The sequence below is a fragment of the Rhinoderma darwinii genome, chromosome 1 (genome assembly GCF_050947455.1).
Source record: "Rhinoderma darwinii isolate aRhiDar2 chromosome 1, aRhiDar2.hap1, whole genome shotgun sequence".
Taxonomy (NCBI): domain Eukaryota; kingdom Metazoa; phylum Chordata; class Amphibia; order Anura; family Rhinodermatidae; genus Rhinoderma; species Rhinoderma darwinii.
Genome location: NC_134687.1, coordinates 398673799 through 398701417, shown reverse-complemented (window position 1 = coordinate 398701417; position 27619 = coordinate 398673799). Strand labels below are relative to the sequence as shown.

General features: G+C 41.9%; 1 protein-coding gene across 5 annotated transcripts in view; it reads left to right on the top strand.

Annotated features, from left to right (window-relative positions):
* SPIN1 (spindlin 1) overlaps nucleotides 1-27619 on the top strand; it is a 94877-nt gene that overhangs the window by 13742 nt on the left and 53516 nt on the right. For 2 of the 5 annotated variants that reach the window (XM_075828843.1, XM_075828841.1), the window contains exon 2: nucleotides 15129-15326. The exons of the other annotated variants lie outside the window; for them this stretch is intronic. The gene's annotated coding sequence lies outside the window, so the exon portion shown is untranslated. The remainder of the gene's footprint in view (nucleotides 1-15128; nucleotides 15327-27619) is intronic. 5 annotated transcript variants of the gene reach the window in all.

Below are 27619 nucleotides of genomic sequence, written 5' to 3'. Positions count from 1 at the left end.
AGATTTATTCTGACAACACAACCCTCACAATTTCTGAAAAATCAGATGTTCGACAATATCTGAAACCTACACCAGAGAGGGGTAATATCTCTGGTACCACGGGATCAGTGGGGAGAAGGTTACTACTCCTCTTTCTTATAAAAAAGCCAGACCGTTCATACAGGCTAATCAACCTAAAACCTCAACCATTGGTTAATTTACAGGTGGTTCAAGATTGAATCCGTAGCATCCACCACCCCCTTATTAAGGGGAATTAAATGTGCACCCTAGATCTAAAGGACGCTTACTACCATGTCCCCAGTCATCCCTCCTCGCAGAGATTCCTAAGGTTTGCAGTAAAGGAGTCGACAGGCCACGTGGTCTATTACCAATTTACAGCTCTCCCCTTTGTAATTTCATCCGCCCCAAGGGTGTTCCCAAAAACTTATGTTAGAAGTGATAGCTTCATTTCGCAGACAGGGTATTATTATAGTCCCCTATCTGGATGACTGCCTAATTACAGCAGAGACCCAGGAGATTCTTTCCACTCAGGTAAAGCTAGTGACATTTCTATGGGTCATACTGGACTCTACCCTACAGATGTCCTTCTTACCAGGAGAAAAAAAAAGGATTCTAATCTCCAATATCTGGAATTTTTAAAAAGCCACCTCTTACAAAATAAGAGTGGCAATGAGTATGCTAGGTCAGATGACAACATGCATTCAGTCAGTGGCCTGGAGCTAAAACCATTCCCGTCCACTCCAAAGGTGGATACTTTCCTCATGGAACAAAACAAACCGTTCTCCCTAGATCGAAAGGTAAAAATACTGCAGAAGAGAAAAACGTTCCTATATTGGTGGACAGCGCACTCAAATCTCAGGAGGGGTGTAATTTGGCATCCGTATCCAGCAATCCATAATTCTGACAGTTTCAAGCAAAAAAGGTTTGAGTCAAATTCCCAGACGGTTATATTCAGGGGACTTGGCCACCGATCATAGCTGCTCGCTCCTCAAATTACCGAGAACTGAGAGCAGTCTGGGAAACACTGAAGTCAATTGAGTTCCTTCACCATGACATCACGACCGTATCTTTTGTGAGACAACATGGGGGTACCGGATCTCCCACCCTGCTCAGAGGAAAACCTGCTTTCTCTATCAGCTGTCCACCTAAGAGGTTTGGAGAATACAGAAGCAAATTTTCTCAGCAGGAAAAACCTAGAACTGGGCAAATGCTCTCTAAATCAGGAAGTCTTTCTTCAGATCACACGGCTATGGGGGTTTCCTCAAGTAGACCTGTTTGCTAACAAATTGAATTCCAAAACTGTGGTCTTCTCTCTACTCTAAGCCCCCAGGATCGTCCCCCTAAGCATAGATGCTCTATCTCTGCCTTGGGACATGGATTTAGCATATGCCTTTCCACCACTACCTCTATCGAGTGTCCTTCAAAAGCTTTACAAGGGAAATCTGAAACTCGTTTTGATTGTCCCACTCTGGCCAAAAAATGCCTAGTTTCCAATTCTGAAGGAATTGGCACTGGAAGATCCTATAGAACTTTGTTTAAGGCCTTATTTACACGAGCGTGTGCGTTTTGCGCACGCAAAAAACGCGGCGTTTTGCGTGCACAAAAGGTACTTAACAGCTCCGTGTGTCATCAGTGTATGATGCGCGGCTGCGTGATTTTCGCGCTGCCGCCATCATTATGACACTCCGTTTGGATGTTTGTAAACAGAAAAGCACGTGGTGCTTTTCTGTTTACATTCAGAGCTTGACAGCTGTTGCGCGAATCACGCAGTTAGCACGGAAGTGCTTCCGTGCGGCATGCGTGGTTTTCACGCACCGATTGGTTTAAATGGGTGCGTGATGCGCGAACAGCGCACAAAGATAGGACATATCGTGAGTTACGCAACACACTCGCGCTGCGCAAAATTCACGCACTGTCTGCACTGCCCCATAGACTAATATAGGTGCGTACGACACGTATATATATCACGCTCGTGTAAATGATGCCTAAAACCAGATCTGCTAGTACAAGGGCTGTTGGGACACCAACATCTCCAGAACCTTCGTTTATCATCCTGGATCCTGACGGGGCACTGCTCAAAGAAAGGGGTTTGTCCCAGAAGGTAATAACCCTAAACCAGTTACTTCTGCAATTTCTACCTAAAGATTTGGAAAAAATTTACCTCCTGGTGTGGAGACCAACCCCTGGACCAGAATCATCCAGTCATCCAGCAGATTTTGGACTTTTTACAACAGGGGCTGGATCTAGGTCTTAGACCAAGCACCCTCAGAGTACAGGTCTCGGCCCTTAGTATGTTTTTGACACCCAACTGTCAGAACACAGGTGGGTGAAAATATTCATGTCTGCAGCCTCAAGACTAAGGCTGACCATTAGACAGTCATCCCCGCAATGGAAGCTTGGCGTTGTCCTTTAGGGCCCTAACCAGACCCCCATTCACCAGTTGAAAACAGAAGTCAAACACTGGTCCCTTTAAAGTTGCCTTTCTAATAGCGGTAACCACAGCAAAGAGACTGGGGGAAATACAGGCGCTATCCACAGGTGAACCATACCTTAGGATAACTGATATGATCCAGTTTTAGTACTATTCTAATTTCCTTCCAAAGGTCATATCATCAGATTTTCATAGAAATCAGGAGATTAGAAGGGCAGTCTTACAATATTTACAGGTTACTGCAGATTGGTGGAAAGACTTCAACCTCCTGGTCCAATTTTGGGTGGAAAAATGAAGGACAGAAGACCTCAAAAGCTACCATTGCTAGATGGATTAAAAACAACCATTCAAATTAGTTGTTTTCTTGAGAGAAAATGTTTCTTTTAACCCCTTTAGAACGCAGCCTGTTTTGGCCTTGAGGCACTGCCGATTTTTTTATTTTTTTTTATTTTTTCAAAACTGACGTGTCAGTTTATGTGGTAATAACTCTGGAATGCTTTTACCTATCCAAGCGATTCTGAGATTTGTTTTCTCGTGACATATTGTACTTTATGATAGTGGAAAAATTTGGCCGATAAATTGTATATTCGTGTAAGGGTATGTGCACACACACTAATTACGTCCGTAATTGACGGACGTATTTCGGCCGCAAGTCCCGGACCGAACACACTGCAGGGAGCCGGGCTCCTAGCATCATACTTATGTACGATGCTAGAAGTCCCTGCCTCGCTGCAAGACAACTGTCCCGTAGTGTAATCATGTTTTCAGTACGGGACAGTTGTCCTGCAGCGAGGCAGGGACTCCTAGCGTCGTACATAAGTATGATGCTAGGAGCCCGGCTCCCTGCAGTGTGTTCGGTCCGGGACTTGCGGCCGAAATACGTCCGTCAATTACGGACGTAATTAGTGTGTGTGCACATACCCTAAAACACAAATTTAGAGCGAATTGGCAAAAATGTGAATTTTTCAATATTTAAATGTATCTGCTTGTAAAACAGATAGTAATACCACACAAAATTAGTCACTAGTTACCATTTCCCATATGTCTACTTTTTATATTTGCTTCGTTTTTTGAACATCCTTTTTATTTTTCTATGACGTCACAAGGCTTAGAACTTTAGCAGCAATTTCTCACATTTTCAAGAAAAATTCAAAAGGGTATTTTTACAGGGACCAGTTTAGTTCTGAAGTGGTTTTGAGGGCCTTATATATTAGAATCCCCCAATAAATCACCCTATTTTAAAAACTGCACCCCTCAAAGTATTCAAAACAGCATTCAGAAAGTTTCTTAACCCCTTAGGCGTTTCACAGGAAATAAAGTTAAGTAGAGGGGAAATGTACAAATTTGTTTTCTTTTTTCACACCGAAATTCATTTGTAATAAAAAAATTATTGTGTAACACGTTTTACCAGAGAAATACAACTTAATATTTATTGCCCAGGTACTGCAGTTTTTAGGAATATCCCACATGTGGCCCTAGTGCCCTAATGGACCGAAACACCGGCCTCAGAAGCAAAGGAGCACCTAGTGGATTTTGGGGCCTGCTTATTTTTAGATTATATTTTAGGCACCATTTCAGGTTTGAAGAGGTCTTCTGGTTCCTAAACAGTGGAAACTCTCCAAGTGACCCCATTTTGGAAACTAGACCCCTCAAGGAATTGATCTAGGGGTATAGTTAGCACTTTGACCTCACAGGTATTTTGCTATATTTATTGGAGTTAGTTTGAAAATGAAAATCTTTTTTTTCTGAAAAAACATAAAAATTTGTAATATTTACAAGGAATAAAGAAGAAAATGCACCCCAACATTTGTAAAGCTACTTCTCCCGATTACGGAAATACCCCTTATGTAGTAATAACCTCAGAAGGGAGGGAGCGCCATTTGGATTTTGGAGCGCAGATTTTGCTGGATTGGTTTTTAGTGCCATGTCTCGATTGCAACGCCCTGGAGGGAACAAAACAGTGGAAACACCCCAAAAGTGACCCCATTTGGGAAACTACACCCCCTCAAGGAATTTTTCTAGAGGTTTAGTAAGCATTTATACCACACAGGTTTTTTGTGGAATTTAGTAGAATTAGGCCGTGAAAATGAATATAAACAGTATGACAATGTGGTGGTAATTAATTTTTTTAATAGAAATTAATTAACCTTTGCAGGACTGATCCTTTTTTTTGTTTTTCCATTTTAGTTTTTCACTCCCCGCCTTCCAAACGTCATAATTTTTATTTTTCCATGAATTGAGCGGTGTGAGGGCTTATTTTTGGCAGGACGAGCTGTAGTTTTTATTGGTACCATTTTTTTTTTTTTTTGGTACATGCAACTTTCTGATCACTTTTTATTATATTTTATTTAGAGCTTTGGTGACCAAAAACAGTGATTTTGGCGTTTTTTTAAATTCTTTATTTCTTACAGCGTTCATAATGCGCTATAAATGACAATCTTACTTTATTCTGCGGGTCGGTATGATTACGGCGATACCATATATGTTTTTTTTGTTTTTTATGATTTGCACAATAAAATCACTACTTTATAAAATTTATTTTCTGTGTCACCGTATTCTGAGATTCGTAACTTTTTTTTAATTTTTATTTTTCAGTCAAAGCGGTGTAAGGGCTTGTTTTTTGTGGGACGGGTTGTAGTTTTTATCGGTACTATTGCGACTTTTTGATCACTTTTTTTTATTCTATATTTTGGGAGGGGTGGTGACCAAAACATAGTGATTCTGGCATTGTTTTTATTTTTATTTTTTTTGTTTTTTGTTTTTGCAGCGTTCTCCGTGCGGTAAAAATAACAGTATAGTTTTATAGATTGGGTCGTTACGAACGCGGTGATACCAAATATGTGTACTGTGTTTTTAACGGTTTAATTTTTCATTTTTTCCCTATAGTAAGACTTTTATAGGAAAAAAATAATTTTTTTTTACAATTTATTTTATTTTTTTTTTATTTTTTTTTACCTGCAGCTTTGATCGCTGCTAGAATACGTTATACTACCTAGGTAGTGTAATGTATTCTAACTGTCAGTGTGACGTCCGTCCTCATAGGCTTCGGTACATGGCAGACCCGGAGGCCGTTGTCTGGCCACCGGGTGCCATCACAAGCATCAGCAGCCCCCAGAATTGCATGGGGGCTGCTGATGTGCTACAAACCCCCTACATGCGGAGATCGCAATCGAGCCCCGCATGTAACGGGTTAATTGCCGAAATCCGCATCAATGAGCCGCAGTGGAGTGTCAGTGTACATGGCCTCCGATCGCCACGATTTCATTGTGAGGTCTGCCGATGTGCTAGAAACACCTGAATGCGGTGATTTCAATCGATCACCGCAATTAAGGGGTTAATTGCCGAAATAAGCCGCTGATCGGTGGTGTGTTAGCTTTCAGGGACAGCTGGCCTCCCGGTTCCCGGTGCACACTGTCGCCGACAGTGTGCATCGGGAACCACTCAGTAACTGTGCGTCCCTGTGCGCTAAGACACTGGCCACATGGACGTACAGTTGCGTCCTGGTGCGCCTAGGGGTTAAACATCCGGGCCCATTCCACCAGATCCACAGCTTCATCATGGGCAGAAAGGGGAGGAGCTTTGCTAGACCAGATTTGTACTGCAGCTACTTGGGCTAGCTCCCTTACCTTTGCAAAACATTATAGGCTAGACCTTTCATCCAGTAGAGACTTCGCCTTTGTCCGCAAAGCACTCCAGGCGTTAGTCCCACCTAGGGATGCACGGTGCATCGAAACTTCGATACTGTTTCGATACTCTGCATCCCTAAACGGTTCGATACCGCTATTTCCTGTATTTCGATACTTCGCAGCACAGCCGCACATCTCAGTATAGTAACACATGAATGTATGAGAGCGGGGCTGCTGCTGTGTAATACAGCGACCGCCCCGCTCCTGAGTCATGACATGTGCGCGGGGTCAGGATGATGCGATGCGGCCGGTGCTGCACTAATGAGCGGCGGCACTGAAGACAGAACATGGCGGGCACTCTACAAAACACCCCCATGTTCTGTCTTCAGTGCCTGAACCGCCGCTCATTAGTGCAGCGCCGGCCGCATCACCTCATGCTGACTGCGCACACACTTAATGTCAGGAGCGGGGCAATGACTGTATTACACAGCCGCAGCCCCGCTCTATAACGGCGGAGATCAGAGAAACCTCTCAGCTCTGCCGTTATTCTCCTGAATGCTGCGCTCACAGCTGACTGCAGCATTCAGGAGAAATGAGAAGGGGGGATGCCCCTGGATCGCGTCACAGGTAATTCCTGTGATGCGATCGAGGGTCATACCATATATGGGCAGACAGCCCAGGGTCTATTGACAGACCCCAGGGCTGTCTTACCATATTTCTTGTTGATAGGGCATACTTAGATATGTCCTAACAACTGCCTGTGTGCTATCTGTCCACAGGCTAATGTACTGGCACATATCTGATATATGTCAGTACATTAACGTTTAAAAATAAAGTAAAAACAAAGTAATGTTAAATTAAAAAAAATGCACATTCACCTTTTTTACAATAAACATTAAAATAAGTCTCAATACATAAAATATACACATTCAGTATCGGCACGCACAAGAATTTTTTTGCATCATTTATGATGTGTACGCTATAAAAAAATAAAATAAACACTGCTTTCTTTCACTTATTTTGGGGCACGAGGTGCGATGAATTTAACCTCCATGTTCCTCACATTCATAGTAATTAACCCCATCCTGTACCTCACACATTAACCCATTATGACTGAGAAACATGATGGGATTAATTACTATTAATGTGAGGCACATAAAAAATTCATCACACGTCGCGCCTCACATCAGAAAACTGAAGATTTTTTTTTTTTTTATTATTACTGTTGGCAAAGTATCGAAATTGGTATCGAAATCGCAATACTAAACGAAGTATCGGTATCGAAGTCCAAATTCTGGTATCGTGATATCCCTAGTCCCACCCTAAACCATCTCCTTTGGTATTGTCCTACGAAATGGAAAGTAAGAATTGGTCTTCACTAGGGTTGCGTGATGCATCGAAACTTCGTACTGTTTCGATGCCATGCACCCTCAAACTGTATGATACCGTTATTTCATGTATTTAGATACTAAGCTGTGCGGCCGCAGAGCTAAGTATAGTAATACATGAATGTTGTCAGAGCGGGGCTGCGGCTGTGTAATACAGCCATTGCCCCGCTCGAGTCCTGACCAGTGTGCGCGGCCAGTGTGATGTGATGCGACCAGCGCTGCACAAATGATTGCCGGCACTGAAGACCGGACATGGCGGGCGCACTGCAAAACACCCCTATGTTCTAGATCTTCAGTGCCTGCGCCGCCGCTCATTAGTACCAAATGTTTGTAAGGGATGGTTCACACCTGTGCTTGCCACCTCGTTGTTCTGCTCCATAAATGCTTGTGCTAAGAATTCTTTTTGGATGACCTTTTAAATGTTACTACTGGCTGGATGGTCTGTTTCTCAAATTACGATGAGAGGGACATTCACCTCTTGTACCCTCGGGTTGGCTGAAGGTAGGAAAATCCTTCTGTCACATAATCCGTTATTTAAGCCTCAGACTCTGCATCTGACATTTGTTTCATAAACCCCAATGGGTGCCGTATCTAATGTGAAACATGTTGGGATGGAGGGCACTGAAATATGATTTTTAAATAACTGCAAGGGTTCTGTGTATTGAAAATAGGGGGTGTGATCTGAAGATGCACCCCATTGACAAATCATACAGCCAGATTGCTGCTACTGTATTTTCACTACTGCTATAGTGCACTGTCTTTGTTTTTATCCTTGTAATTTTATATTCCAGAACCCTTGTTGGGTTTTTAATGTGATCTAGGTCTAGTGTATGTTAAGTTTTACTTCTAGGTTGTCTCTAAAATTATGTAGGGTTTCTTATTTAGTATCGTGGGTACAGGGTATTATTTGCCCTTCATCGATTAGTTTTTGCTGTTGCATATAGCTCTATCCACCATCTACTGAACTAATCTTTTGAATTGAAGTTTATACATTTAAACCTCTTGTACATGACCGTAGTATTGATCCGTAATACAGTGCCCATAGAATGGGGCTAAAGAAACACAAACCGTGGATAGTTCAGCAATGCATCCTAATCTGTGACTGACTAGCAAACTGCGAATCGGGCGTACATTTGCTCACATCTAGCCAGGAGGCTTAAAGAGTTTTTCCCATCAGGGACGTTTATGACATAAATTTCAGATGCGGGTCCCACCTCTGGAACACGGCCCCCTAAACTCTGTTCTACCTCCTGTGTTGTGTGTGTGTGTGATCGGGGTTTAGGAGGCCTCATTCTAGAGATGGGTACGGGTCCCAGAGGTGGGACCCGCATTTATGAACGATCCTGTGGATAGTTTATAAATGTCCCTGATTAGAAAACCCCCTTTAACTTCATACAGAATATGTGTGTGTATATGTATATGTGTGTGTGTGTGTATATATATATATATATATATATCTATATATAAATTATTTTTTTATCAGCCATGTAAAAAGATTTCCCTGGGCATTAAATGGGTTATCCTAGAGTCTTAATATTTTGCAAGAGGGTATAAAATAATAAACTGGCAGGTAACGCCCCCTGCTCCAGCTCTAACATCCTTTTCTCCAGACACGGATCGTGTTTTTGCTGCTGCCAATTTCTGGCCTCTGCAGTGATGCTGCCATGAATGGCATGTGACAAGTGGCGGTAAACCTGCGTGATGGGACTGGAGCAGAGACTTTTCTGTGTGCGTAGCTGTTAGTTTATTTTATACCCTCCCATGTCTTCCTGCAAAATCTGAAAACTCCTAGATAACCCCTTTTTTAAAGGCCCTTTTTACATGGGCCGATAATTTGGGTAACAAAGCCTGTTCTCAATCACCGGCCTGTGTAGAGTCCACCGTTTACTACCGTATAAAAGTTGTGCTCAGCAGTGTTCGTTTGTTGGCTAAAGATCATAATTGTCGGCAGCGCTAAAACATCACTCGATCGACGTTCTAAATCATTGATCAGCGCTGTGTGCCGGTCTAAAAGGTGTAAAGTGTAAAAAAAATAAAACCTTGGTATCGCCGCAACCGTAATGACCCAAACAATAGTTAATATGTAATTTAAACCGCAAGGACAACACCGTAAAAAAACAACGGCGAAATTGCTATTTTTTTCCTATTGCCCCCAAAGTCCTAAGTTAATCAAGAAGTCCCATGTACCCCAAAACCGTTCCAATCAAAACTACATCTCGTCCTGCAAAAAACAAGCCCATAAAAATCATTACATTGACGTAAAACTAAAAAAATTACGGGTCTTGGAAAGCGACAATGCAAAAAACAGTTCAAGAGTTTTTATTGTGCAAATGTAGTAAGACATAAAAAAAAAAAAAAAACATGTGGTATTGCCGCAATCGTACCGACCCATAGAATAAAGGTAGTTTTATTTAAGCCGCACAGTGAATTTAAAACGCATAGAACAGCGGAATTTCAGTTTTTTTTTTTCTATTTTCTATTCCCCCCCCCCCCCCACCAAAAAAAGTGAATGAAAAAAATATGTACCCCATGGTGCAAAAAACAAGTCCTCATATAGCTATGCAGACGGAAGAATAAAAAAGTTATAGCTGTTTGAATTTGACTATAGAAACGGAAAAAAAAAATAGCTTCGTCATTCGGGCCTAAAATAGGCTGGTCCCTAAGGGGTTAAAAGGCCAGAGCTTTTTATTACTATTTTTATTTTAAGAATTCTGTTTTTGAGAGGTTTTCTATTTTGATATCCTATTACTCAATAAGTCTTCCCAGGAGGAAATAGGTCCTCTTTAAACTCATAGGTAAATTTCCTTTTAGTCTGGCAGAATCTCGGTCATCCGTAGCTGTGATTGAAAAATTGTATTGGGCTTTGTTCAAATCTGCTTTGGAGACTCCGTCTCGTATCTGGTGAGAAATGCCGCACAAAATAGCTCGGCATACTGCACTGTTTAGTCCGGTAAAGCTGCGGAAACCTCACTGAACCCTTTTTAAAGTCAATGTGTTTTGCCAGGCGCCGTTCGTGTCCGTCATTCAACGGATCCGGTGCTCAGTTTTTCTTTCTGCTCCCGTCACTGAGCAGAACAATGAAAAAAAAAAACTTAACGCAGGCGAGAATTACATATCTTGTTTCTGCATTCTGGAAGTTTATTAATGACTTGGTGTAAATAGGAGTACTAATAAAAAAATGGCACAGGTAAGATGTATGGTGGAATTTCCACTCTATTTGGTGCCGATTTGGTGATCTTAATGAAGAGCTGGCCTACATTTTTCCATACTTTCATTCATTCGTCAGAATTATATTGGCCACGTAACTAAATTAATGTTTCGATGTTGGGTGTATGTAAATGAAAACCTTTTTAGAAATGCCTTATTCATCTCTTCCTTGCGTTTTTAGTTTTTCCATGCTTGGGTAGTAATGTGTTGCAATAACATTATATAAACAAGAACATTTGAATGAGCGCTTACACCATTGGAACATAAAATAGTCATTTTATTCCATGCACTAGCTTATGTGCTGCTGAAATACACTTTAGTAAGGTGTGTTTAGGCCTGCTTTCATTAGATTACCAAAAGTAGATTACTTCTGTATTTCACAGAATCTTGAAGGTCTCTGTATGACTTTTCTGCATGTTTTGTGTCCTAATGTTAAAGTAAATCTTGTGTTAGGCTTCGTTCACATCTGCGTTGGGGTCCCGTTCCGTCTGAGGTTTCCTTCAGAACGGGACCCTAAGCAGACACAGACTCCGACTGAAACCAGAGGTTTCTGTTTCAATGACATTGATTTCAATGGTGACGGATCTGGTGCCCATAGCTACCGTTTGTGTCTATTATTCACCAGACCCGTCGTTTCGCCGGAAGCAATAGCGTAGTCTACTACGCTGTTGCTTGCGGCAAAACGACTGGTCCGGTGCACAACAAACTGAAATCATGGGCACTAGATCCGTCACCGTTGAAATCAATGGAAACTGAAACCTCTGGTTTCCGTCGGGGTCAGTTTGTGTCTGCTCAGGGTCCCGCTCTGAAGGAAACCTCCGTGAGAACGGGACCCCAACGCAGATGTGAACGAAGCCTAAGCCCAGGTTTATATGTTTGAGGCTCTGTCACCACATTATAAGTGGCCTATATTGTACATGATGTGATCAGCGCTGTAATGTAGATTACAGCAGTGGTTTTTATTTAGAAAACCAATCATTTTTGACGGAATTATGACCTATATTCGCTTTATGCTAATGAGTTTCTTAACAACTGGGCGTGTTTTACTATATGACCAAGTGGGCGTTGTACAGAGGAGTGTATGACGCTGACCAATCAGCGTCATGAACTTCTCTCCATTCATTTACACTGCAGATAGCGATATAGCTATATCGTTATGTGCAGCCTCATACACACACGAAAATTACTGCAGTGTCCTGACCGTGAATATACATTACCTCCAGCCAGGACGTGATGTTTATACAGAATCCTGACATTTCTGTAGCGTCTGTGATATTTACAGCAAGGCAAGCGTAATCTTGTTTTAAATGGCAGGTTACATCGTGATCTCGAGAGATTACACTTGCCTTGCTGTAACTATCACAGAGACGCTACAGAAGTATCAGGATTCTGAATAGACATCACGTCCTGGCTGGAGGTAAAGTATATTCACTGTCGGGACACTTCAGTAACGTTATAGTGTGTTTATGTGGCTGGACATAGTGATGTAATAAGAACACTATATGCCGTGTAAATGAATGGGGAGAAGTGTATGACGCTGATTGGTCAGCGTCATACACTCCTCTGTACAACGCTCACTCGGTCAAAAAGTAAAACACGCCGAGTTTGCCATTAAGAAACTCATTAGCATAAAGCGAATATAGGTCATAACTCCGTCAAAAATGATAGTTTTTCTAAATAAAAAACACTGCTGTAATCTACATTACAGTGCCGATCACATCATGTACAATATAGGCCACTTATAATGTGGTGACAGAGCCTCTTTAAGCACCAAATCTAAACAAAACAACAAAAAAAAAGCTGCAACATCACTTTTTTAACCCCTTCTCCCTGCCTGCACTCTGGGCCCTAATGACCAAGCTAGTTTAGTTTTTCCATAGTCACATTCGAAGAGCTATACCTTCTCTTTTTTTTTTTTGCACCTTAAATCTACGTAGTTTACCGTGTGGTATAAATAACACAAACTTTATTCAGCGGGTTGTTACGATTGCAACGATACCAAATTTGTATAGATTTTGTATGTTTTACTACTTGCACAGTAAACACATTTTTTAAAAAATTATTTGTTCTTGCGTCTCCATATTTGAAGAGCAATAACTATTTTTTTGTTCCGCCGATGCAGTTATGAGGGCTTTTTTTTTCGGGACGACTTGTAGTTTTTATTGGTACCATTTGAGAGTAGATGCAACTTTTTTATCACTTTTTATCACATTTTTTTTTTTTTTTAAGTCAGGATTAACAGAAAACAGCAATTTTTCTATTGTTTTTTATTTTATTTTTTACGGCATTCACCGTGTGGGTTAAATTATGTAACCGCTTTATAGTCTGGGTCGTTACGGACGTGGCGATACCAAATATGTGTAACTTTTTTTGCTGGACGTCATGTGTACTCAGAATCCTGATACTTCTGAATTATTTTTTTTTTGTGAGATGCCAGCAACGGATACGAAATCTCGCGAGATCTCGGAGCTAAACGAGATTTGGTTTCACTTGCCGGAATCTCAGAAAATAAGATTCAGAAGTGTCAGGATTCTGAGTACACATGATGTCCAGGCTGGATTTCATGTGTATTCATTATCGGGACACTAGTAATGTTAGGGCTTGTGTATGAGGCTGCACATAGTGATATAACTATATCGCTAGTGCAGTGTAAATGAATGGAGAGGAGTGCATGATGCTGATTCGTCAGCGTCATGCACTCCTCTGTACAACGCCCACTTGGTCGAAAGTAAAAGTACGCCCACTTGGGCATTAAGAAAGCTCATTAGCATAAACCAAAATCGCTCCTAACGTTGTGAAAAAAGATCGTTTTTTTAAATAAAAAGCATTACTGTCACCTACATTACAGCGCCGATCTCCTTATGTAGGAGATAGGGCACTTATAATGTGGTGACAGAGCCTCTTTAATTCACTGAGCTCCTTAGAACTGGCAACCTACTAGTCAATCAGAGCAGTAGAGCTAGGGCTACACACAGACTTTTCGTAGTGATCGCTTTAATCAAACGTTGTCCAGCGCCTCAGAAAAATAAAAAATCCCCCTCAAAACACTTCAAAAGGTTCCCTCATAGACTTTATTTTCAATAAAAATGCCTTCTTTTAGGGTTACTTAACAAATCTTGATGTATCGGCACGCACGATCTTCCACTTCTGAGGGACACTACAAGTCCCAGCATTCCCCGGCAAGGTGTCTCTACACACTGACACCGTCCGCATCGATTGGAGAATGTGAATGTGTAGGGACACTCACCTTTGACAAGGCCATTGTTACAGTAACATCCAGTTGTTTAATTTATGAATACATATTTATTAGGAATAACCGGAACGGCTCAATTGTAGAGTTCTAAGAAAAGATGCCCCAGAATTTTTATTTAATAGGGAATGCAAGTATTTCCTAACGGACGTGTTGGACAGGGATGTTTTCTTAAAAAAATGTTTTAAAAAAAATTGCCATATGTCTAGTGTTGGTCATGAAACTAAATGGCATGTTTCTGCAAATAAGGACTGTGGTAAGATCAGTGGGGGGCAGTCTTTCTGTGACCCCTGCAGGGTCCTTTTGTGACTACTGTGGGAGAGGCAGTCCTGCAGTGACTCTGTGGGAGGAAGCAGCTGGGGATGCTTTGCGTGACTACGACTACTGTGTGGTGAACGGGGGAGTCCTTACTGTTACTACTGTATAATGGGGGCTGGGGGAGGCCTAGCTCTGAATATTAGGAGTATGGCATTGGCTAGAAAGGGGCCTTGTGAATACAGTGGGGTGGCTTACTGTTACTGCCTGTTGAGGGGAAGTGGGTTCCCTTCTGTAATGAATAAGATGGGGCCTACTGAGGAACAGGGGTGGGGGGCTGTATTGATGACTAGACCAGGGGAAAATGTGGGGCACTGTCCTGAGTACATTCAAGTGGATTAGTAATGGTGTGGCAGAGCTTCCCCCTTTAAAGCACCATGGCAAAACTGCATATAAATCTGTTCATTTTTTTTGTTTTTTTTCTCTGTGGTTCTTACATTAGTTGAAAAGCAGCATGTAAATAAGTTCTTTGCCTTTATCAGATTTAGGGGGGAGTGGCCAATTATGTAATGTGTGTGGGAGTCTCCCGACTCCCTGGGCGGTAGGTGTCGAAGGGATAAAAAAGGATCGGGTAGGTATGCTAGCTATACAATTCGGATAATTCATTGAAATCTTTAGGCTGTGTTATGTCGTGGTCCCAAATGCATTTTTTAGGCAGACTTTGTGCCATTTTGACACTTTACAAAATTGTGGCAAAAACACAATTTGTCCGCATCCAGCCTAAGGTTTTTTTTTTTTTAAATAAATTATCGTGCAACTCCCCGGAGACCATTTGTAGGGCACCTTGATTCTGGATGTTCCTTAAATGCAAATGAGTTGTTAGGTTATATTCACATGCAGCGGGAATGGTTTAGTAGATATTTTTTTGGTTTATTTTTTTGGTCATAGCTTTTCTTCAATTGTGATTGCAGGTTGAAATAGACACAGGCTTAAAACTGCAGCCAATTTCAGATAAACCACATCAAAGTCAACATTTAGGCTGGAATCACCCACAGCATCTTGCTTTGTTTTTGAGTTAACGGCTGCTATGTTTGGCAGCCCCATAAAAATGAATGGCGTGGCTGAGCATGCACACTACCGCTCCATTCCTATATTCCAGGAACAGTAAGGTAAGCCCCTTCTGCTCGATTGGGGGGGGGGGGGGTGTTATTAGTAAAGTGTTGACGAAAAGGAGTTAACCCCTTTTAAAGAGGCTCTGTCACCACATTGTAAGTGCCCAATCTTCTACATAATGTGATGGGCGCCATAATGTAGATCACCGCAGTGTTTTTTATTTTATTTTGAAAATTAGAGAGATGAGCAATTTTAGATTTATGCTAATGACTTTCTTAATAGACAACTGGGCGTGTTTTTACTTTTTGACCAAGTGGGCGTTGTAAAGAGAAGTGTATGACGCTGACCAATCAGCGTCATACACTTCTCTCGTGTAATCCGCACATGGTGATCCTGCGTTGTTCACTGTGCAGTTACATACTCGCACATTAACGTTACTAAAGTGTCTTGACAGCGAATAGACATCGCGTCCTGGCTGGAAGCGATGTATATTCGCTGTCAAGACACTTCAGTAACGTTAATGTGTGTAGATATGTCTGCACATAGTGAACAACGCAGGATCACTATGTGCTGATTACACGAATGGAGAGAAGTTTATAACGCTGATTGGTCAGCGTCATACACTTCTCTTTACAATGCCCACTTGGTCCAAAAGTAAAAACACGCCCAGTTGTCAAAGTCATTAGCATAAATCTAAAAATGCTCATATCTCTAATTTTCAAAATAAAATAAAAACACTGCGGTGATCTACATTACAGCGCCGATCACATTATGTAGAAGATAGGGCACTTATAATGTGGTGACAGAGCCTCTTTAAGGACACTACCTGTTTTCGCCTAATGACCAGGCCATTTTTTATTTTAAATCTGACGTGTCACTTTGTGGTAATAACATTCGAATGCTTTTTATTTTTTTTACAAAAGATTGAATTGTTTTCTCTTGATATATTGTACATTAAGTTAGTGGTAATTTTTGGTCGCTACATTGTGTTTATTTGTGAAGAACACAATTTAGAGAATTTTGCATCTTTCTAAGTTTAAATGTATCTGCTTGTAATACCACGGAAAATAGTTACTATTTCATGTCTCCTTTTATGTTGGCATCGTTCTTTTGAACATTTTTATTTTTCTAGGACGTTACAAGGCTTAGAACTTTAGCAGCAATTTCGCATGTTTTCAAGAAAATGTCATAAGTGGGTGTTCTTCTTTTTATTTTTTTTTATGGGGCAGTTCTGAAGTGGCTTTGAGGGCCTTATTTATTGGAAACCCTTGTAACTCAACCAGTTTTAAAAGCTGCACCCTTCAAAGTATTCAAAATGACATTTAGAAGGTTTCTTAACCCTTTAGGTGTTTCACAGGAATTAAAGCAAAGTAGAGGTGAAACTTACATATTCTCTTTTTTTTTTTCTATTTTTTTTTTGCAGAAAATCTTCAATTTTGTTTAGTTTTTTTGTTTTTTTTGTAACCCAGAAGGTTTTACCCGAGAAATGCAACTCAATATTTATTGCCAAAATTCTGCAGTTTTTAGAAATATCCCACATGTGACCCTAGTGTCCTGATGGACTGAAGCACAGGCCTCAGAAGCAAAGGAGCACCTAGTGGATTTTGGGGGTTTCTTTTATTAGATTATATCTTAGGCACCATGTTGGGTTTGAAGAGGTCTTGTGTCAAAACAGTGGAAACACCCCCAAAAATACCTCATTTCGGAAACTACAGCCCTCATGGAATTTATTGAGGGGTATAGTAAGCATTTTGTCCTCACAGGCCTTTTTACTGAATTTAATGGAATTAGGCCGTGAAAATTAATGTCAACAGTTTTTCCACAAGAATGGTGAAATTTTCCATTTCTAGAATGGTTAAAGGAGAGAGCACCCCAACATTTGTAAAGCAATCTCTCTGGAGTACGGCAATACCCCATATGTTGTCATAGACTGCTGTTTGGATACATGGGAGGGCTCAGAAGGGCAGGAGCGCTACTAGGCGTGCAGATTTTGCTGGAATGGTTTTCTGGGTGCCATGTCGCATTTGCAAAACCCCCGAGGGACTAAATCATTGAAAATCCCCCAAAAGTGACCCCATTTGGGAAGCTACACCCCTGAAAGAATATTATGGATTATAGTGAGCATTTTGACCCCACAGGCTTTTTGCTGAATTTAGTGGAATTTATGCCGTCAAATTGAAAATTAAATTTTTTCTGATAAAACGTAGCCATTTTTACAAGGAATAAAGGAGAAAAAGCACCCCCACACTTGTAAAGCAATTTCTCCTGATTGCGGCAATACCCCATATGCGGTCATAAACTGCTGTTTGGACACACTGCAGGGCTCAGAAAGACGAGTGCTATTTGACATGCAGATTTTGTTGGATTGGTTTTTGGGCGCCATGTTGCATTTGCAAAACTCTGTGGTACCAGAGCACAGTGGAAGCCCCAAAAAAGTGACCCCATTCTAGAAACTACACCCCTCAAGGCAATTATCATTTACCTGGACACATGACAGGGCTCAGAATTGAAGAGCACCATGCGTATTTGAGGTCTATTTTGGTGTTTTGTTTTTTTTGTTTTTTTTTCCTCAGAGTTGGCCCAAAATTGCAGGACTCTGAGGTCAAATAGTAAAACCCCCAAGCAGTGACCCCTATTTTGGAAACTACACCCCTCAAGGCATTTTAAGGGGTTTAGTGAGCATTTTGCCCCCACAGGTGTTTTTTCATTAGAAATGCGCAGCGGATAGTGCGAAGTAAAATTTGCAATTTTCCACACGTATGCCATTTTAGTGTACAATATGTTGTGCCTAGTTTGTGCCACTGAAGACCAATATCTCAGACTGTTAACCAGGTTCTCCTGGGTATGGCGATGCCATATATGTGGATGTAAATGGCTGTTTGGGCACACTGTAGGGCTCAGAAGGGAGGGCGTGCCGTTTGGCTTTTGGTGTGCAGATTTAGCTTGGTAGTACATAGTTCTGTTTGGGGTTTTGCTGGTATTTCAGTTTATAATGTGGGGCATATGTAAATGGTGCGGAGTACATCAGGGCATAATAGGGTATAATAATGGGGTATATAAATAATCCACACGTGTGGCCGGTGTCGCACTTTTGGAACGCTCTGCACATTTTCTGTCCTATTCTGAGAGCCAGAACGTTTCTCCAATGGCACTGTGATGGGGCTTATTTGTTGCAGAACAATCCGTAGTGTTCATTGGTACAGTTATGGGGTACACAAGTTTTTTTGGGCAAGCAAAGTGGCCAAAAACGAGCAATTCTGGCAATGTGTGTTTTTTTTTTTTTTTTGTTTTTTTTTTTTTTTGGGGAGTGTTCACCCTGGGCTATAAATGACATCTTTACTTTATTCTGGGGGTCGATATGATTACGGCGATATCGTATGTATATCTATCATTTTTAATGTTTTACAGCGTTGTAAAAAATAAAATAAGTGATTTTTATTGTGCAGTCAAAACTGTGTAAGGGCTTGTTTTTTGCGGGACGGGTTCTAAGGGGTTAATGGCAGGGATTGGAGCGAGCAACTTTCCCTGTCGTTACAGCATGGGGTCGGCTGTAACATACAGTTGACACCCAAGGCTAAAGTCGCAAGCTCCGCTTCGGTGCCTGCGCAATCTTCCTTTCGCGGTCTGAAGCCTTTTGGACCCCGTCTCTGGGCAGGGCCTAACAGGCTTTTGTACTTGGCAGACAGGAGGCCATTGTTAGGCCTCCAATCTGCCAAAGCAGCCATCAGAACCCCGCGATTGCATTGCGGGAAACCGATCTGCTAGTAAACCCCATAGTAGATGCAGCGCTCGCTTTTAAGCGCTGCAGCTAAGGGGTTAATCTGCCAGATCGGAGGCTAGCTCCCGTCCTGGCCATGCAGCAGGTTGTCAGCTGTAATAGTATACTTAGAGGGCAAAGATGGGATTGTGTGGTTATTTGATAGTATAATCTAAAATATTGTACTTTTATTGATTTATTATAAATATTGTTAAGTCCTGTGTTGATATATTTGTAATGAATTCAGAGGACCCCTTTGCCTACATGCTATAGGGACCAACCTTATATATTCACTCTCTGTTATGAGGCGTATGCAATATGAATGGCTGTGATGCCTATAAGCTCTTGCCTGTATATCTACAATTGACACGTGGACTTTAACAATTGCAGTGTATACAGATCACCATTGTTGAATATACACACTGATAAAGTATTCCGTTCCGTAAATTAACAATTTTACTGCCTGAAGATAGAACGATTAAAATTAAATTTATTGAGTTGTTTCATTAAAATGAGCCATCTTAGCCCCAAATAACAATATAAACAGGCTCAGATAAAGTGGTCAGTAATAAGGAGAGGTGTGCTGATGTGATAGTATAGTTGCAAACACCAAGCACCACCTCACCCCTCACGATATATTCTACTGACACACCTCACTGACTGACAGACAATCCAACGCGTTTCAGTGCCACATACATAAGTGACACATCATCAGGGATTATCGATTCAATTCGGTATTGTGTTAGATTTCACTGTTAATTCAGCCGGTTAGCACGATTGTGTGCTTATTCAAAACCTCCCGGCGCGTGTACGACACTAATGCCTTGGCCGCACACGCGCCGGCGAAGTTCCGGTCTATTTGACAGGTCCAGGCCCACCCACTGTGCTGACGTAGCTTAGACCCAGCACCAACCCGCAGTGACCACGTCAAGGGAATGACGTTGCAGGGTGATAGCCGAGCCTCTTTACTGGCCACCAATCAGCTCTGTTACGGACGCCACAGCGTCCTTTGTTGCCATGGAGATCTAGAGGCGGATACATTTTACCCTAAGCGATCCAATACCGCAAATAAGTCTCAGCACCAAAACACACAACCACACAAACACCAGCTGCATCCTGAACATAGTCAGATATTGATTATCTATATTCGATGAGATACCTTTAGATAAAGGAACCTTGCGATCCAGGTACAAAACAATCTGTTAACGCAGGATGGGGTACATCGGAGAAACCGGACCAGCCCATAATGCACGAACTATAGCTATTCCAGATGCCCGAGACAATAATGTCCGGTACCAAACCGCAATAACCGTGACACAATTGCAGAGCCTACCAACCAGCCATTAGTCAGATTATGACCAACATATCAGCAAACGGCATTGAATAGAAGGCGGATACAGCCATACACGGGAGTAGGTCTTCTAGATGTAAATTCTACAGGAAACACGCATAGGAGATCTGCTCATTCAAACCTTGGGGACAGACAGTCTGTAGACGGTGGATCCATTGCGCTTCTTTTTGCATGATCCTCCTATCTAAATCACCGCCTCTCATTGTCTGTCTAATGCATTCTACCCCTTGAAATTTGAGACATGAGGAGTCACCTTTATGATGCTCCCAGACATGGCGGGACACTGAGGTATCCACTTGTCGCCTAATGTCGCCAATATGCTCCCTGATCCTCCTTCTGAATTCTCGTATTGTTTTCCCTACATATTGCAGTTTACAATCACAGGTGATCAGGTATACCAAACCCATTGTTTTGCAATTAATGTAGGACCAATTTTCAAAGCTCTTCCCAGTAGTAGTGCTGGTAAATTTACTGCTACAAAAAGTATTGACGCACAAGCCTTACAAGACCCGCATCTGTAGCTATCTTCAGGCAGTAAAATTGTTAATTTACGGAACGGAATACTTTATCAGTGTGTATATTCAACAATATTATAATACTATCTAGGATTGGAGATGGCAGGATTTCTCACCGGTGATTTAAATACCGATAAATGGATGCATGATGCTAAGGAGGTCTTCTCTGAAAATGAGATTGCACTTCCTACTCAGACCTTAAACATCAATGCATCATTTCGCCAATTGACTAAAATCTATAAAGACCACATAAGATCTTGGTGGGAGATTCAGACTTTGGAAACTTACAGCAGAAATAAGATTGTTCCGAGAGGCTTAAGGATCTCCTTGACTCCAGCAGTTAGAATTAGATCCCCGGAGTTGCTTAAGAAATGGGAAACAGAGTCTATTGAGTCTTCATTAAGATTCATGGGTCTGTTACTGGAAGAGGAAAAAAATTGCTTAATTAAAAGTACTCAACAGCTTAAAGAAGCAATAACATCAGCACAAAAATTCTCCTCTAACTCAGAGTATGAGAGGAAAGAAACTGTCGTACAACAAGCAGTGGAAAAGTTCACGAGCCATATAAAAGAGAGAAAGCACTACCAATTTGTTCGTGATACGCTTGATTTTAAAGAGGGAAGAATCTTTGATTATAGCACAAAATCTAATGTGACTCTCGAACCTGAAACTGACATATCATCGTCAGAGCAGGAATACTCTGATTCTGAGCAGGGGAGGAACCAGTTTAGGCGACAACGGGGAGGGATGGACCAGAGCCGTTATCCCACCCGTGCTAATCTGAGGGGAAGAGGGAGAGGTAAAGGACAAAGTCGTGGAGGTGGTTTTTTAGCCAAAAGCCATCCCATCTCGGACTATCTCCTGAGGGACAGAAGGGATATGTAGGCTGTTGGTCCAGATCTGAGGAGGACGAATCACAGGTCATTAATCTATCCTCCCGAGTGCTCAACAGTGAGGAAATCGGCATCCTCAAACGGGGTTTGTCATTCGTCCCTACAAATAAATTCAATTTATTCACTTGGGTCAAGGATCTAAACCTCTTTGCTCGAAAATTAAAATGGAAAAAATTTTTCAAGACTCATGATCGACGTAAATGTCTTGAATTAGGAATAGTGGAAGATGATCTGCCAGACCTCAGATTACTGGAGGGACTGTGGGAGGAAGGCCACAGAGATATTGGTGAGGGTCCATTTACAAACCTGAGGGCGCCTTCTACCAAATTTTCACCCTTAAATGACAATACACCCATAGATGTCTTTGTAAAGGTTGTTGAAGACCAGCTCAGGTCACTTGATGACTCGAAGATTGGTCATTTTAACACAACCAAGGAGGAAATGGCGGGTCTGCGATCCCTTGAATCAGATGACACGATTGTCATAAAGCCATCTGATAAAGGTGGTAACATCGTGGTCATGGATCGCAGCCGCTATAAGAAAATGTGTCTTCATATCCTGCATGACCAACAGTGTTATAGGGTCTTGGAGTCTGACCCTACTAGGATTTTCAAGAATCAGCTTAGGGATATCCTTGACCCAGCTAAAAATCTCAAATTGATTAGTGAGAAAGAATTCAAATTTATGTTCATTGAGTTCCCTCAGGTTGCAACATTCTATAGTTTACCTAAAGTCCACAAGGGGACGGTCCCCCTTAAAGGTCGCCCAATTGTATCTGGGATAGACAGTCTGACGCAAAATGCGAGTGTATATTTGGATCAGATATTGAGACCCTTTGTGTTATCATTACCCTCGTATGTGAGGGATACGATGGATGCCCTTAGGAAATTGGAGGGCATCCGTCTTGATCAGGATGTGCTCCTTGCTTCATTGGATGTGGAGGCATTATACAGCTCGATTCCCCATGAGCTTGGATGTTGTGCCATCGAATATTTTTTGAGAGGAAAGGGTACACACTTTAAGGCCCACAATGAATTTGTGATCTTTTTATTGAGATTCATTTTGGAGCACAATTTCTTTTTATTCGATCAAAAGATCTACCACCAGCTCAAAGGGGTTGCTATGGGGAGTCCGTGTGCTCCCACATATGCCAACCTATATCTGGGTTGGTGGGAAAAAGAGTGTGTCTTCACGGAAATAATGGAAAAATGGACCTCGTGTATCCTCCTATGGATTCGTTTCATAGACGATATTTTGATATTGTGGAAGGGAACTAAGGCCGAGTTCGTTGAGTTTGTGGAAGTCCTGAATGTGAACAATTTAGGCCTTTTTTTCACACACGAGATTAATGAGAATAAGATTACATTTCTCGATGTGTTAATCCAAAAGACACCTTCAGGAGCTATACAGACCAATATGTATAGAAAATCTACTGCCACAAACAGTCTATTGAGATGGGAAAGCTGTCACCCTTTAAACCTGAAACGTGGTATTCCAAAGGGCCAATATCTGAGGGTACGCCGCAACTGTTCAACTATATCCGATTTTAAGATCTCGGCATGTGAACTTGAAAATAGGTTTCGGCGTCGAGGATATCCAAGACAGGTTTTAAAGGAGGCGTATCAAAACGCACTAGGCAGAAATCGGGATGATTTACTCAACCCGAAACCAAAGAAAGTGGAGGAGGAAACAACTAGATTCATTGGCACTTTTGACTCGGCCAATGTTGAGGTTCGTTGTATTCTACAACGCTATTGGGGTATTCTGCAAGCGGATCCCGATATTGGTGACCTTGTGGGACAGTCCCCCCTGGTTACTTATAGACGTGGACGGAATGTGAAAGATCGGCTAGTGCACAGCCATCTAAATACTCAGGAAACAGGTGGTACTTGGTTAAATCAGAGTTTAAAGGGTAGCTACAGATGCGGGTCTTGTAAGGCTTGTGCGTCAATACTTTTTGTAGCAGTAAATTTACCAGCACTACTACTGGGAAGAGCTTTGAAAATTGGTCCTACATTAATTGCAAAACAATGGGTTTGGTATACCTGATCACCTGTGATTGTAAACTGCAATATGTAGGGAAAACAATACGAGAATTCAGAAGGAGGATCAGGGAGCATATTGGCGACATTAGGCGACAAGTGGATACCTCAGTGTCCCGCCATGTCTGGGAGCATCATAAAGGTGACTCCTCATGTCTCAAATTTCAAGGGGTAGAATGCATTAGACAGACAATGAGAGGCGGTGATTTAGATAGGATCATGCAAAAAGAAGCGCAATGGATCCACCGTCTACAGACTGTCTGTCCCCAAGGTTTGAATGAGCAGATCTCCTATGCGTGTTTCCTGTAGAATTTACATCTAGAAGACCTACTCCCGTGTATGGCTGTATCCGCCTTCTATTCAATGCCGTTTGCTGGTATGTTGGTCATAATCTGACTAATGGCTGGTTGGTAGGCTCTGCAATTGTGTCACGGTTATTGCGGTTTGGTACCGGACATTATTGTCTCGGGCATCTGGAATAGCTATAGTTCGTGCATTATGGGCTGGTCCGGTTTCTCCGATGTACCCCATCCTGCGTTAACAGATTGTTTTGTACCTGGATCGCAAGGTTCCTTTATCTAAAGGTATCTCCTCGAATATAGATAATCAATATCTGGCTATGTTCAGGATGCAGCTGGTGTTTGTGTGGTTGTGTGTTTTGGTGCTGAGACTTATTTGCGGTATTGGATCGCTTAGGGTAAAATGTATCCGCCTCTAGATCTCCATGGCAACACAGGACGCTGTGGCGTCCGTAACAGAGCTGATTGGTGGCCAGTAAAGAGGCTCGGCTATCACCCTGCAACGTCATTCCCTTGACGTGGTCACTGCGGGTTGGTGCTGGGTCTAAGCTACGTCAGCACAGTGGGTGGGCCTGGACCTGTCAAATAGACCGGAACTTCGCCGGCGCGTGTGCGGCCAAGGCATTAGTGTCGTACACGCGCCGGGAGGTTTTGAAGAAGCACACAATCGTGCTAACCGGCTGAATTAACAGTGAAATCTAACACAATACCGAATTGAATCGATAATCCCTGATGATGTGTCACTTATGTATGTGGCACTGAAACGCGTTGGATTGTCTGTCAGTCAGTGAGGTGTGTCAGTAGAATATATCGTGAGGGGTGAGGTGGTGCTTGGTGTTTGCAACTATACTATCACATCAGCACACCTCTCCTTATTACTGACCACTTTATCTGAGCCTGTTTATATTGTTATTTGGGGCTAAGATGGCTCATTTTAATGAAACAACTCAATAAATTTAATTTTAATCGTTCTATCTTCAGGCAGTAAAATTATACAGATCACCATACCTGCAAGATGAATGTGGCTATGAGATGGAATTGAGGCTGGATTCTAACTGGAGAGGATAGTGCAACCCCACGGATGTTGAATATAATTTGTGTAATAGGATTCCAGACCCTAAGAATGGAGTGATCTAGTCCCTTGTATTCCTTTATAAATACACTATCAAATAATAATCGTGCGTAAATTGGCTCGAATTTGTCCTTCTATACTCTGCTCTCCACTAGTGAGCGATTTGTATAATGTCCTGTTACGCTGTGTGTTCGCTCGCGGAGACAGCGGGAGAACCACAGATCAAGGCTGACTGGTGCACAGACCGAGGCTATTGTCCGTGCACCACCGTTGCGGTCTATATGGCACTTCCTGCAATCAAAGCATCGGAGGCTGCTTATCTGCCTCGCAGTGTCCTCGCTCCTGTACAGAGCAGAGGAAACGGGAGAGCAATGAGGAACTAATAGCTGGTATTGATTGAGGTTTTATAAGAATTGTCATGGTTATGGAGCTAACAACATTGGATTTGAAAAACTAGTGACACCCGACTCTCTCGTTTCGACTTCTAGCCGAAAAGCCGCTGAGTATTAAACGACAAATTGGAACCAAACCTCTGACGGAACCCCTCAACGCTGATGTGAACAGGTCCTTAGACCTGAACTCCACATTTGCAATTCTCATTTCAAACTGATCTTGGTAACCGCCTTGATTTTGCTGGCGTTGCATCTTCTGGTATACATTCTATATTTGGCAATGCTAAACTCTAATGCAGGCTTCCGATCCTGAGGAGTTCAGATTGTACAGCATGTTCATCTCTTATCATTACTTCTGGGCATTAATTGAACAAATCAGTATTGCCCTATTGCTATAAAATGTCATTTGGTTCCACCTATACTTTTTTTTTTTTTTTTTTTGCTCATATAGAGAAACGCCTAGTTCCCTGTTTTACGTATTCTGATAACCAAGTCATTTATCCATTTTAAAGGGAATGTGTCGCTAGAATTTTTTTTTTTTCTAGTTAAACAGTTAGTATACGTATACATGATTAGACATTGTTCTAATTTTTTCACCAGTCAGGAAATATTATAAATTAGATTCTAATTTCTAACATTTCCCTGTGCTGGTCACTAGAGGGAGCAATTCCCAAAATTGCAGCATTGGCATGTGGTAAAGCAACCACATTTCTTTATGCTGCAAAATTTGAAAAGACTCACTCGCTCTAGCATCCTCCAACAATCCCCCCTCCTTTATCCTGGCTAGTGCCTGGAGAAAGGAGGGGATTGAATGTTCAAACCACCTACACGGTGTGCCGCCATTTTTTGAGCGAATACACCGTGTAGTAGGCTTACATACAGTGGTTATAACACAAAACATACACAAACATGACTTACCTGCTCCTGCCGCCGCCTCTCCCTCCGGTCCGTCTGCTCCCTCCGCTTGCTTCTGAACACATGTCCGGAAGCCGCGACCGGAAGTAGTCCTCTTACTGTCCGGCCGCGGCTTCCGGCCCACAAGACAATGGCGCCGGATGTCTCTTCGGTCGAAGACCTTCCATTTGGACTGTGTGGGAGTGGCGCATGCGCCGCTCCCACACAGACCGCGTACGCTATAGTGAATGGAATGGCTCACGTTCGCATTCTCTATGGGGATGTGTGTGCCGTATTCCATCACTTTGTGTCGAAAATCGACACACACAGAGATGGAAAAAAAAATGGCAGCCCCCATAGAGAAGTAAAAGAATGAAAAACGTAAAAAGTAAAACACAACACAAATAAATAAAATGTATTTAAATATCAAACTCAAACCAATATTTAAAAAAAAATAATAATTTCGGGACACATTGCCTTTTAAAATCCCTGAAGTAGAGATCTAGAGTCCTCTAGTAGAAAAAAAAATAAAATATATATATATATATATATATATATATATATATATATATATATATATGTATGTATGTGTGTGTAATATAATACTGAAAGAGCAGTCAGGTATTCCCTCCGTGCATTTCCCTGGTCATGTTTCTCCAAGTATCTTGAGAAAAACATGACTATTTGTAATCTAGCGTATAATAAATACGTTTTTCATGGCAATACTGTCTCGTCTCTGTAGTGGATGGCATTTTGTTTCTGGGGAAAATGAATTGAAAATGGCTTGCATACAAAGTTTGCACCCATATTACTATTTAACGATTTCGGAGTTTTATTGGAGAAAAATCCCATTAGTGAAAAATTGATGATTTAGCACAACCGTTATAGATTCTGGGAATGCTCTGTTTACAATCACCTGCAACCGCTAGGAGCCCCACCGCTCGTGAGAACAGGGATCCTGAACCCCCTGTGCCACCTCAATGTGGACATGGAACGGAGTGGCAGTCAAGCTTGCGTGCTGCCGCTCCATTCAATTTCTATAGGAATGATGGAAACCGAGTACAGCGCTCGGCTGTTCGTCAGTCCCATAGACGTTGAATGGATCAGCAGATGCATCCTCAACCACTGCTACAT